We start from the raw sequence: 12373 nt of genomic DNA, 5'->3' as shown, positions 1-12373 counted from the left end.
TTCATGGTAATTGCTTAATAAGTCAGAGCTATGATAATGGTGATAGTGATAATGATTATTGTGTTTAAGATATTGATGATTGTGATGATGGTCATAAAGTAAAAATGATTATCATTACCATGAATAAAGAGGATATCATATATATAGTATATGTATATATACACTCCCCCAAAAAGTCAGCTATGACATGACAGAATGCTAGACTTCCCCTTTTACCTTGACCTTAATATACAGTAAGTATGTACGCTTGAATCATCCCAAAACCTTCCCTCCCAACCCCTGGTCCATGGAAAAAAATGTCTTAAATATACATACATACTGTATATTAAGGTCAAGGTAAAAATGGAAGTCCGATATTTACCGCTTTTAAAATATGTTTTCTACTGTAAAGTGGTCATGCTTCTGAGCCTCTATCTGACTGAACTGGCTGAGTTCTATATCAGGGCACCAGTGCCCTAAACAGGGTCTCTGTGACATAGGACATGCCTCCACCTGGGTTCTACTCTACTTTCCCTCATACAAGTAATGTCAAGGAGAGAATAAAGCTAACTTACTCATTGTCACAGAGCTTGAAGAAGGACTTCACACTAGTTTATATAGCTCAGAGTTTCAGGATGATTAATAAGCAAGGTCTCCAATGAGAAACAGCACATATTTCAGAAGAGACACGTTCCTCATTGCGGCTCTTGCTGGAAAATATTGATAATAGAAAGCAATTTTCCCAAGGTTCATTCACATAGGACTAGATGGATTTTTTGCTTCAAATTCACTGCACTTTTATAAGGGAATAATTAAAAAAAAATCTAAGTGCCACTTAAACCAAATGGGTAAGGCACCTAGATAGAAAATGATAAAATCAGGACACTGCCATTTCTATTCATGAATGCCTTTTCTGTCTTCATTTAACTTAAGATATTTTTGATTGTAGAGAAGTAAAACATGCATAAAATACCAGCCTTTTCAGCATGTGATAGGCAACTTTGTTGATACAAATGGATTTGATGATTGCTTTTCAAGCTGTAGATAAAGACAGAATTGATGGTGACAAGGAAGAGATGGAACCCATACGGGAAAGGCTGAGGAAATCAACTTGTCCAGGATGTACTTCTATGCTTTTTTATGTACAAAGAAATATACAAACATAGAAATATATATATACACATAGTATATATGTATATATAATGTGTATATTACATATATATATATCTGTGTGTACACATACATGTACACACAGAAGGAAAATATCTTTTAAATTGAGAGAAGAATAACAGTTTTCCCCTAATCCGGCTGAGGTTAAGATTCTAGCAAATATGGGCTCCCATTCATAAGTAAACTTGTCCCAGTGAAGACAGAGGAAATTGTCTAAGAAAGCCAAAGAGTCTTCTACTGAGGTGGAACAGAGTGACATGGGTTAGGGGCCCCATGCAGCTGAGGATTCTTCATCAAAGTGAGTTGTGCAATAAATGTGCACTAGAGTAAAATTACATAAGCCTCAAAGTCTCCTCTGAACCACCACTGTCTTTCCAGATTTGAAGAATCTCACTTTCCTCTCTCATACAACTCCCATGGTTCTCTACTCAACAGCATCTACTATGTCCCTTTTTTTCTAGCTTAAGCCTCCCAGAGACCTACAGTTTTCAAAAACAGAGGCAGGTGACGGGAGAAAACGTCCTAGAGCAGTGGTTCCCAACTGTATTGGTCTGTTCTCATGCTGCTAATAAAGACATACCCAGGACTGGGTAATTTATAAAGGAAAGAGGTTTCATTGAGTCATAGTTCAGCATGGCTGGGGAGGCCTCAGAAAACTAACAATCATGGCAGAAGGGAAAGCAAACAGATCCTTCTTCACGTGGTAGCAACAAGGAGAAGTGCTAAACAAGAGGGGGGAAAGCCCTTTATAAAATCCTGAGATTTCAAGAGAGCTCACTATTATGAGAACAGCAGCATGGGGGTAACGACCCCCATGATTCAATTACCTCTTATGGGATCCTTCCCACAACATATGGGAATTATGGGAACTACAATTCAATAGGAGATTTGGGTGGGGACACAGCCAAACCATATCATCAACATTTCTGGCATGGGGAACCAGTTTTGTGGAAGACAATATTTCTGTGGACCTGGGGTGGGGGTTGGGGCAAAGGTTTCAGGATGATTCAAGCACATCACATTTATTGTGTGCTTGATTTCTATTATTACATTGTAATATTTAAATAATTATACAACCTCACCATCATGTAGAATCAACGGGAGTCCTGAGTTTGTTTTCCTGGAACTAGATGGACCCATCTAGGGGCAATGGGAGATAGTGACAGATCATCAGGCATTAGATTATCATAAGGAGCATGCAACCTAGATCCCTCACATGTGCAGTTCACAATAGGGTTTGCCCTCTTATGAGAATCTAATGCAGCTACTGATCAACAGGAACCAGAGCTCAGTGGTAATGTGAGTCATGGGGAGTGGCTGTAAATGCAGATGAAGCTTCCCTCACTCACCTGTTGCTGCTCACGTCCTGCTGTGTGGCCCAGTTCCTAACAGGCCTCTAGTATGGGGGTAGAGGGTGGGGGTGTTGGAGACCCCTCTCCTAGAGGAAAGGAAATGCAACAGACTGGCTTTCTTCTTGGAATCCCCTCATTGGTTCTCAGTTTTCTCAGCTATAATAAGAGGAGTTTGAACTATAATTATCTGAAGTCTGCCCCAGCTGGGTACTCTGGGAGTCTAAGATCTAAAATTGGGGAAAGATGACATGCACATAGAAGTTACATTTTAAAAATCTATGTAGTGTAGGAAGGAAGGAAGCCCTGAGGCTGAAGCAATGACTATGCAACTCTTCTTACAGAAGCCATGTTCAGGAGACCTCATTCCCTTTTGCAGACCCTCATTCACTTTTTTCCCCTCACCCCCACTCAGAATCAGAGCTAATTTTTCTTAGGAAAGAATCTCTTTCCAGAAGTGAGGCAGATACAATGCTTTGCATTTTTCAGATGAGAAAGCTGTGAGTCACAGTTGAGTAATTTGTCCACAGTGACACAGTGTATCTAATAAGTGGTAGAGAGAAACAAGTAGGAGACAGAGACAGTCATTTGACAGAATCTCCCTTCCCTTGAACCATTGTGTCAAGAGCTTCTGGGATCCTACTTTCAACACTGGTAGGCTGGACTGCTTTTGGCTGAGGTGAGTTCTCTCTAAAGCCATCTTGCTGACCATCACTTTATATTAGCTGACCTCTCAGAGTTTCCTCTCTGTAAATACAAGCAGCAATATCTGAGTCTATGTCTCCCAGGGATAGTAAGATAAATTAGATAATAAAGGTGAGAACCAAATGAGCTCCTCTTAATGATGGTGTTAAAAACCCCATGACGTACTGTGATGTTATTAACAAAATGTAGAGGCTGCAGAGTTACATTTGGCCAAATTCTTACACCTCTCAATTTTTTAGCAAGGAGACATAGATATGAAATCAGTATTTCCCAATAGCGAAACTGACTACAAGTGTGTACTCATTTTTAAACAAACCTATTCTATGCAAATCCAATTAATAGAAAAAGTATACCAATCAAGGATCTATACATATAGCTATCTTTCACAAAACTATTCTAGTTTTCCTTATTAAAAACTTCAAAACATTTCATGCTTTGTGGAATTTCAGTGAAATTGGAATTGTAAAATAATGATTTCCTGAAAACCTTTTAAAGGTACAGATCTGGCATGAAGTGAGGTACGACTGAAGTTTCTAGACAACCATTTGAGATTTTGGCAGTGGAGCCCTCCCAAGAGAAGATTCTACCAGCCAGTTGCATCACTTGCAAATATTGGAGGCCGTTGCTCTGGAAAAGCAACTAAAAATAGTACCTGGGTGTGGACAAAATAAGAAGGGAGCCACACTTAGCTATGAGCCAGTGTATTGCAAAGGGCTGGTGTTGGTCAAAAGCAGTGGGGCCATCATCTTGATTTAGACATACTGTCCACTTCTCTAATGCAAACCCACAAAATTGTTGACTCTTAGAGTGCCCACAAAGCTTCTGCTGTGATGACAGGACTTTTAGGGCCATGAAGAAGCTAACACTAACTTTTACATTTCAATTTTTACCTTTTCCCACATAGCTTACACTAAAACTCTTTCCAGCTTGTGGCCTAGAGAATGTATTTTTCTGGCATTACATTCCCTTTCCAACATTATTCCTGTCCCTCAACCCTGTTCAGTAATCTTATTTAAAACTACTGGATAATTCCTTTGAGGGTGTTATCATAGCCCAAATATGTCATGGTCTGTTTTTCACTAGTAAACATTGAACATCTTCAGTTTTAAATTATAAGTTAATTCTATAACTTAATTGAGCCCATTTATGTTTATTCATTGCTGAAGTTCCTCTTAGATCTTGCCTTCTCTCATATCTTCTGTATAACCCAAGAAGGAACCCACCTAGATCTCCTGGACCCCCTCTTGCTTGATTTAGGTAGATCATCATAGGAGATGAACAATTATCATCTCAAATTTAAGTTTTCAAGAGATGGCATCAAAACACGCTTTGGTCAGCAAGCCCAATCATATTCCCACAACTTTTGAGTGCTCTTCCTGATTCTAGAGCAAACACACTGATTTAGATAGAGCACCATGTTTCTGAACCTTGAATAATCCTGTTGAGATTGAAGCAGGGGTGTATTAATAGAGCACAGGTCTTGGAGTTAAACCACACCCGCCCTCACCCCCGCCCCCCACCACCCCACAACAGGCTTAGGAATGTTGCTCAACCTCTCAAGGCCTCTGCTGTTTCTTATCTGTAAAATACTGAAGATTGCCATCCCCATCACTGTTGTGGAAGATCAGCAAGGCATAAAGTGCATGTCAGGATGTTTGGCCAATAGTGGTACCTGATTCAGTCATTCAGTGAGTTTCAGTTACCTTGAGCTTGACTCTCTCAAGAAAAGTAAAGAAATTAAGAAGCATATGAGCCATTGAACCTTGATCACAAATATTCTAAGAAACTTATAACTCCTTAGCCATATGTTTCATTTCAAATCCAAGTATGAAAAAAGCTATGTAACTGAACTAAAAAGTGGATCTACTCTATAATTTATTGTATTATAATACATATGTATACATCTCACACACTATGTATTTATACTTTAAGAGAGAAAGACTTTTATAAGACTTTTTACGTCAAGTGAGGGCATCTGTTCGTTTGTATAGAGCACATACTGCTTTGCTGCAGAGTGCAGAGAGAATGACTTTGCTCTTCATACCCTAAAATTGAGTCCACCAGGGATGAAACATAGGCTTGTAGTAGCAAAGGCTTCTGTCCAGCTGAGCAGTAAATCCTGGCTGCCCCTGATGATCACAGGGACTGGCTCCTGGTAATAATTTTGATGTCATTATCCTCCTAGAAATGCATGAATGGTTCTGGCCTTTAGAAACAGATTTAAGAGGATGCATTTATCTTGACATTATCAGCCTTTTAAAGATCATGCCGTAGGGCCTGTTGACCTTTCTCTCTTAAAGATGAGTTGCAAAACAGTGGGATAACATCAATGGACAAAAGGGAGAAAGAGTGTGTACCCAGAAGCAGCACCCATGGAGAGGAGGAGGTGGGACAGGGATGTTCAGGCTGACAAAGGAAACTTGCTTTAGTTCTGTGAGAATTGAAGAATCCCACATAAATGGAAGCAAAGGAGGCAAAAATGGGATTCCATTTCCATCTCTGCTCTAAATATGCAGTCCTTGGGTACTGTGATGGTTAATTTTAGGTTTCAACTTCACTGGAATAAGCAATACCTAGAAACTTGGTAAAGCATTATTTTTAGGTGTCTGTGAGGGATTTTTCCAAGGAGATTAGCATGTGGGTCTGAGTAAAATAGGTGGGGAAGATCTGCCTTTGATATGAGGAGGCACCATTCATTCTTCCAAGTCCAGAAAAGGTGAATGTGTCAATCTATCTGCTCAAACTGGGATACCCTCTTCCTCTCTTGTTCTTGGACAAAAATTTCAGGCTCCCAGCCTTTGGTCTCCAGAATTTATACCAGCAACCCCTTTCCCCACCTGAGGCTCTCAGGTCTTTGGTCATGGAATGGGGATTGTCATAAGCTTCCTTAGATCTGAGGCTTTCGGTCTTGGACTGAGCCACACTACTGGCATCCCAGGGTCTCCAGCTTGAGGATGTCATGGGACTTCTCAGCCTTGATAATCACATGAGCCAATACTTTAAATAAATCTCTTCTCATTTATCCACACATATTTTATTGATTCTGCCTCTCTGGAGAACCGTAATAGAGGTATACATCAAGGCATAAGTCAAGAAAAATAAGATATTTGGCTTATTAAGTGGTTGGGAATGACTTCAACTCTTTTTTTTTTTTTTTTTTTTTTTTTGAGATGGAGTATCTCTCTCGCTCAGGCTGGAGTGCAGTGGCATGATCTCAGCTCACTGCTACCTCCGCTTCCTGGGTTCAAGCGATTCTCATGCCTCAGCCTCCCAAGTAGCTGGGACTACAGGCATGCACCACCATGCCTGGCGAATTTTTGTATTTTTAGTAGAGATGGGGTTTTGCATTGTTAGCCAGGCTGGTCTTAAACTTCTGACCTCAAGTGATCCACCCACCTCAGCCTCCCAAAGTGCTGGGATTACAGGCGTGAGCCACTGTGCCTGGCTGTGACTCCAACTCTCCGACAGGTAAGGCACAAACACACTTACTTAACTGCACCCAGTCTTGTGAATTTTGACACTTTTAAAATATAGGTAGTGTTCACCAATTCACCACTGTGTAATAGGAATAACATGGGATTCTGTGACTGTTCATGTAAAGGATTCATATAAAGCTCTATCATTTTCTAGTAGAAATATTCCCAAATATTCCCAAATATTCCCAAAATATTCCCAAAATATTTTTTAAAAATATCAAGGGTTTCTAACATCTCAAGGATTAAAGACAATAATAAGTAAAGAGTTCTTCACACAGTTCTTTGGTGATGCCATATGTTTAATTAATGCTAATATCTTCTACCATTCCCCCAAATTTCCCTTTTGCAATAAGTTGCTCAATCTATAAATCAAATGATGAAAAAAAAGACACAGTTGATAAAAATTAGAAATTGAGAATGTCTGGCTTCCCTGAAATTTTTGAAATATAGTTACCATGACCACATATTTAAGGCAATACAGAATTTTAACAGAGGGACCGAAATTTGAAATTAAAGCACTCTGAAAAAATACAAGAGCTGCCATGAGCACAGTAAAGATCTCTAATACACATAAATAAAAATCGAGTAAGTTAAAAGCACTGGCTTTTCTGCCCTCTCAACCCAACAGAGAGGTCATATCAATGCACAAACTAAAATGCATAATTCTACGCTTACCCACTACCACTACAGTCCAGTGAATGCTTTAAATCCCAGACATGGTTAAAAATATAGCTGGTTATGTGATTTTCTATTAAACCTAATATAGTGGGATGAACCATAATACCTTACAGGAGCAGATGAACTAATATTTCCAAGGCAACCAAAGGATATCAATATCACTTTATTATTATTATTATTATTTTCATTCTGCAAGGAACCTTTCTTGAAGAGCAATTCCTTTTATGCATTGGTCTGCTTGATAGCTTTCTGAATAACTGTAATCCATAAGGCTTTGTACCTCTTTTTGCATGCTGGAAACACACTGACTTAATCTAATTATCTCATGAAACTTAACTCTTAAATAAAGCTTGAAGTAAAATTAGAAAGCAGCCTCTTTCTTTTCCTTTAGTTACTGTCTTCGTGGTACCTTCCTCTTGGCCGGTTGCTCATAAGAAAATGGGCTATGCCTCTGCAGAGAAAGCGTTCTTTACACTTCTCTCTGGCAAGGAGAAGTTGGGTTTGGGCCAAGTCGGGCCCCATGAAAAGAGAATAAAATATGACTGGAAACCTTCCTTCTGCATGACAAAGGAGTGTCTGGCTAGAAGCAAACATTTATTGAGCAAATATTGGAAGTCAGGCACTTTGAAAATATCAGTGGTCTAAGAGATCTCAGATTTGCCAGGGAGAAAAATGGGCCAACATGGGATGTCAATATACTCCAATAAAGCCCATAAGGGTCAGCATTGATTCATTATCCAAACAGGGTGACATTTGAGAATGAAATGGGCAGCATCAATAATTCTGCAAGGACGACTGACATAAACATTATCCTAATTAGGATCTAAATGCCTTGAAACACAAAGGAGAACCCTAACTGAAGTATACATCAAGGCATGAGTCAAGAGAACTAAGATATTTGGCTTATTAAGTGGTTGGCAATGACTCCAGCTACAACATGGATTTGGAGGAAGGTGGGCCACCAGAGGTTTCAGAGAAATTTTTGCGTTGGGTCATGAAGGAAAAATAGATGTTGTTAAGTGGAGAATCAGAAGCATGTTTCATACAAAATGAAACAGCAAGGACAAAGATATGGAGTAGTAAAATTGGACACTGTGGCTCATACCAATTTGAACCCAGAGAAAACAATTAGAAGATTTCATTTTTCCCCTTCACACTGAAAAAATACAAAAGACTGACAATGCCAAGTACTGATAAAGACATAGGTTAATACTCCATGTATAGGTAGAACTAATTTGGAGAACACCACAGAAGTGTCTAGTAAAATTGAAGATGCATATGCCCTATAATCCGGAAGTCAAATTCCTGATATAAACCCACATGTGTATCCAAGAATACAAAAGAACGTTCATTGCATATTGTTTATCATAGCGAAAAATTAGAAATAAATTTTCGTGAAGTGCAGAATGGAAAAATAAATTGTAGTAAATCCATTTAATAGGGTACTATTCAGCAGTTAAATGAACTAAAACCCAATGGATCTATCAAAATAAATAAGTCTCAACGAACATATTAAGTGGAAAAAGAAAACAAACTACAGAAAGTTACGTTCCATAAGATACCATAACAATAAAGATTAACAGCATGGAAATAGTACTACAAACTGTTTAATGTATACATTAAAAGGCTTGCATGGCTATTGTAAATAATGCTGCAATGAACATGCAGGTGAAAATATCTCTTTTGATCAATTATATACAATAAGGTTTGCACTCCTAAGAGATTATTCAGCTTTTAAAAAGAAGAAAATCCTGCCATTTGCCACAACATGAATGATCCTAGAGGACATTATGCTAAGTGAAATAAGTCAGATACAAAAATACAAATATTGTGTGATATCACTCATATGTGAAATCTAAACTAGTCAAACTCACAGAAGCAGAGTGAAATGGTAGTTGACAAAAATTCGGGAAGGGGTCAGTGAGGAGGTATTAGTCAAGGGTACAAATCACTTTATCCGCGCTTGGAATATACAAGTCCTAGAAATCTACAGTACAGGATAGTTCCTATAGTTAACAGTATTGTACTGTATACTTAAATATTTGCTAAGAGGGTAGATCTTATGTAAAATTTTCTTATCACACACAAAATAGTAGAAATAATAAAGAAAGCAGAAAGAAACTTCTGGAGGTGATAGGTTTATGGCATAGATTGTGGGGATGGTTTCATGAGTGTGTATTTATCTCTAAACTCATGAAGTTGTATATATTAAATATGTACAGCCTATGTCAATTATATCTCAAAATTTTTTAAAGCTTGCATGAGAATGCAAATATAGAGTCTGGGACAGTAGTTTGATCTAGGTAGAAAGTAAAGAAGAGAATCAATTAAGATGTACATAGTTGCCTTTAACTGTGATTGTATCTTTATTCCTTAAAAGAGAAGAGGGAAATGTGACACAAATTGGCAGGCTTTTTAGATCTGATAGAGCTGGGGGATGGTTACATAGGAGTCCCCTCTATTTTATGGGGAGATTAGTAGGGATCTGAAGCCAAGCTGTCTGAGTCCAATCCAGTCCAGCTCAACCACTTCACCAGTGCGTGACACCTTGGGAGAATGATTTTACCTCTCCAAGTCTCAACTCCTTACCTATAAGATATGGCTAATAACAGTGCTACAATGACTAAATGAGTTAGTGTTTGAAAGCTCTTAGAGACTACAGGAATAAATATAAGTGATGGTGAAATAAAAATAAATAATGGAGTGCACAGCTCAAGTAGGTAGAGGACAGAAGACCTGGGATGGGTGATGATAACCTTACTTCAATCTCATTTTTCATGACAAGGAAACTAAGGTTAGGGGAGTAGAATTAACTTTTATTACAAGGTAGAAACAATGAGAAATATCACACTGGGCTCACAACAAAAGAACTGTATAACTGGAAGGCTCCTTGGTGATCCTACTGATAGGGACAGGAGGCAGAGAAATTCTAGCCAGAAAAGGGCGAGTCTCTGGTGAAGCCCCACCTTCAAGCTGAAAAGCCTGAAACAACAGCCCAAAGTGAGAAATTCTATCTCTGTTTTTCCACTTGAATGTTTCCTTTTCATAAACCACCCACGGCCCCACCATGCCTCATCCTGTGCCTATAAAGACCCCAGACTCAGCCAGCAGAGAGGAGGAGCAGCTGGATGTTAGAGAGAAGCGACTTCACTTCAGAGGATGGCTTGATGGAGTAACTTCAGAGAATAATCTGGCCAGAGATGGCTAGACTTCAAGGGAAGATTTCCTACCCTCTCATCCGTCCCCTTTTCAGCTCCCCTTCCCAAATGAGAGCCACTTTCATTGGCAATAAAATCTCCTGCATTTACCATTCTTCAATTTGTGTGATGTCACTTTTCCTGGTTGCTATACAAGAGCCCAAGAGCCATTGAGTGTAGACGCAAAAAGCTGTCACACTGGCCCTTTGCCTTTGCTGGCGGAGGGCAGCTGCCTCACACAAAAAGACAAAAGACTCACTGAGCTGTTAACATTTAAGCCATCTACAGATGGCAGTGCTAAAAGAGCACTGTAACACATCATCTGGGGCTTCAGGGGTCGCAGGCACCCCCACCTGGATGCTGCCGGGGGGCCCACATGGAGTTCACTCCTGCTGGTGCCGATGCAGCCAGTCAGTTCCAACACTCGTGCACTCCAGTTCCTGCCTTGCTCGCTCATGCACTCTCTCCCACGAGGAGTTGAGGGCGGCAAGCTGAGTAAATGAGGCATTCCTGTTGTGAGTCCCATGAAGGGGTCAGGGAAGTATCCTGCTTCACTAGCATTTAGTGCAGAAGTTGACAAAACTTTTCCATAGAAAAACATGCCTTGGGTAGGATTTGGCTCATGGACTCTCAGGCTGTAATTGGCCAACAACTTGTCTAGGGGTTCTCAAATATTCCATGCATCAGAATCACCTGGAGAGCTAGTTAAACACAGATAGGTGGGCCCCACTCCCAGATTTTCTGATTCTGTAGGGGTGGGGCCTGAGAATTTGCATTTCCCACAAGTTCCCAGAGGATGTTGATGCTGCTGGGCCAGGGGCCACACATGGGGGTGTCTACTGTTATAATGTAACTTTCTCATTTTATACATGAATAGAATGAGGTCAAATTGGATCAAAGAATAGAATTGATCCAATTTTGTAAGAGAGGTCAGACAGCAAGTAAAAGAATTTGGGCTTCATTGGAAACCTTGTTTATTTTAAAATAACATATAAAGTTACAACTGTATCCTGGGTGCTGTGCTAGGCTCTGGGTATATAAAGATAAATGTATATGGTCCTTGCCTTCTAGAGGCTTGCAGTCTAGTGGAAGAAATGAGATAATAGATGATACAGTATATAAGACTCCCAGGAGCATAGGAAACATTGGGACCCCAGAGAATTACCTGGTTTCTTGAAGAAGGAGCCACCTGGAGTATCTTGAAGAATAAATAGTCATCAAACAGGAAAAATAGGCAGGTGAGAGGAGGAAATTCCAGGTAGAGGGAACAGATTGTGTAAGGCATAAGAGAAGCAACATGGCATCATGCTTCACAGTAGGAATTCTGGCTCTGCTACTTACTAGCCTGGGTCAGTTATTTAACCTGAAAACCTCAGTATCTTCTTCCAAACATAGGGATAATAAAAGAATTGACCACCTAGGGTTGATGTGTGAGTTACATAAGATAATGAATGTATAGTATTTTGGCCTAGTGCCTGAAACACAATTAGTCCTTAATAAATATGAGCAATTGTTATTAGTGTTATTATCATGGCCCAGTGATGTATCAGAGCATGATACATTCACAGTCATTAATGAACTAGAGTACGAGGTACAGGTGGAGCTACTGAGGCGGGCAAGGCGAGAAATGAAGGACTCTCGTTCCTGCCTGACTCAGGGAGGGCAGTGAGCAGAGAGTGGCATACTAAGGTCTCCATTACAACTGAAAGAGGAGAGAATGATTAAGACAAGTGATGTGGTAACCAAGAAGTGGGAAAAGATTTTGAAGAAAAGGTGATGATGTCAATTTTGGAAATCAGTGGTATATCAAAATGGAAAT

General features: G+C 39.6%; 1 protein-coding gene across 2 annotated transcripts in view; it reads right to left on the bottom strand.

Moving 5' to 3' along the window:
* CA10 (carbonic anhydrase 10) overlaps nt 1-12373 on the bottom strand; it is a 543036-nt gene that overhangs the window by 409589 nt on the left and 121074 nt on the right.

This window comes from Pongo abelii, chromosome 19 (genome assembly GCF_028885655.2).
Source record: "Pongo abelii isolate AG06213 chromosome 19, NHGRI_mPonAbe1-v2.0_pri, whole genome shotgun sequence".
NCBI lineage: Eukaryota > Metazoa > Chordata > Mammalia > Primates > Hominidae > Pongo > Pongo abelii.
The sequence above is the reverse complement of the archived record's forward strand: the minus strand, read 5'-3'. Positions and strand labels throughout refer to the sequence as shown.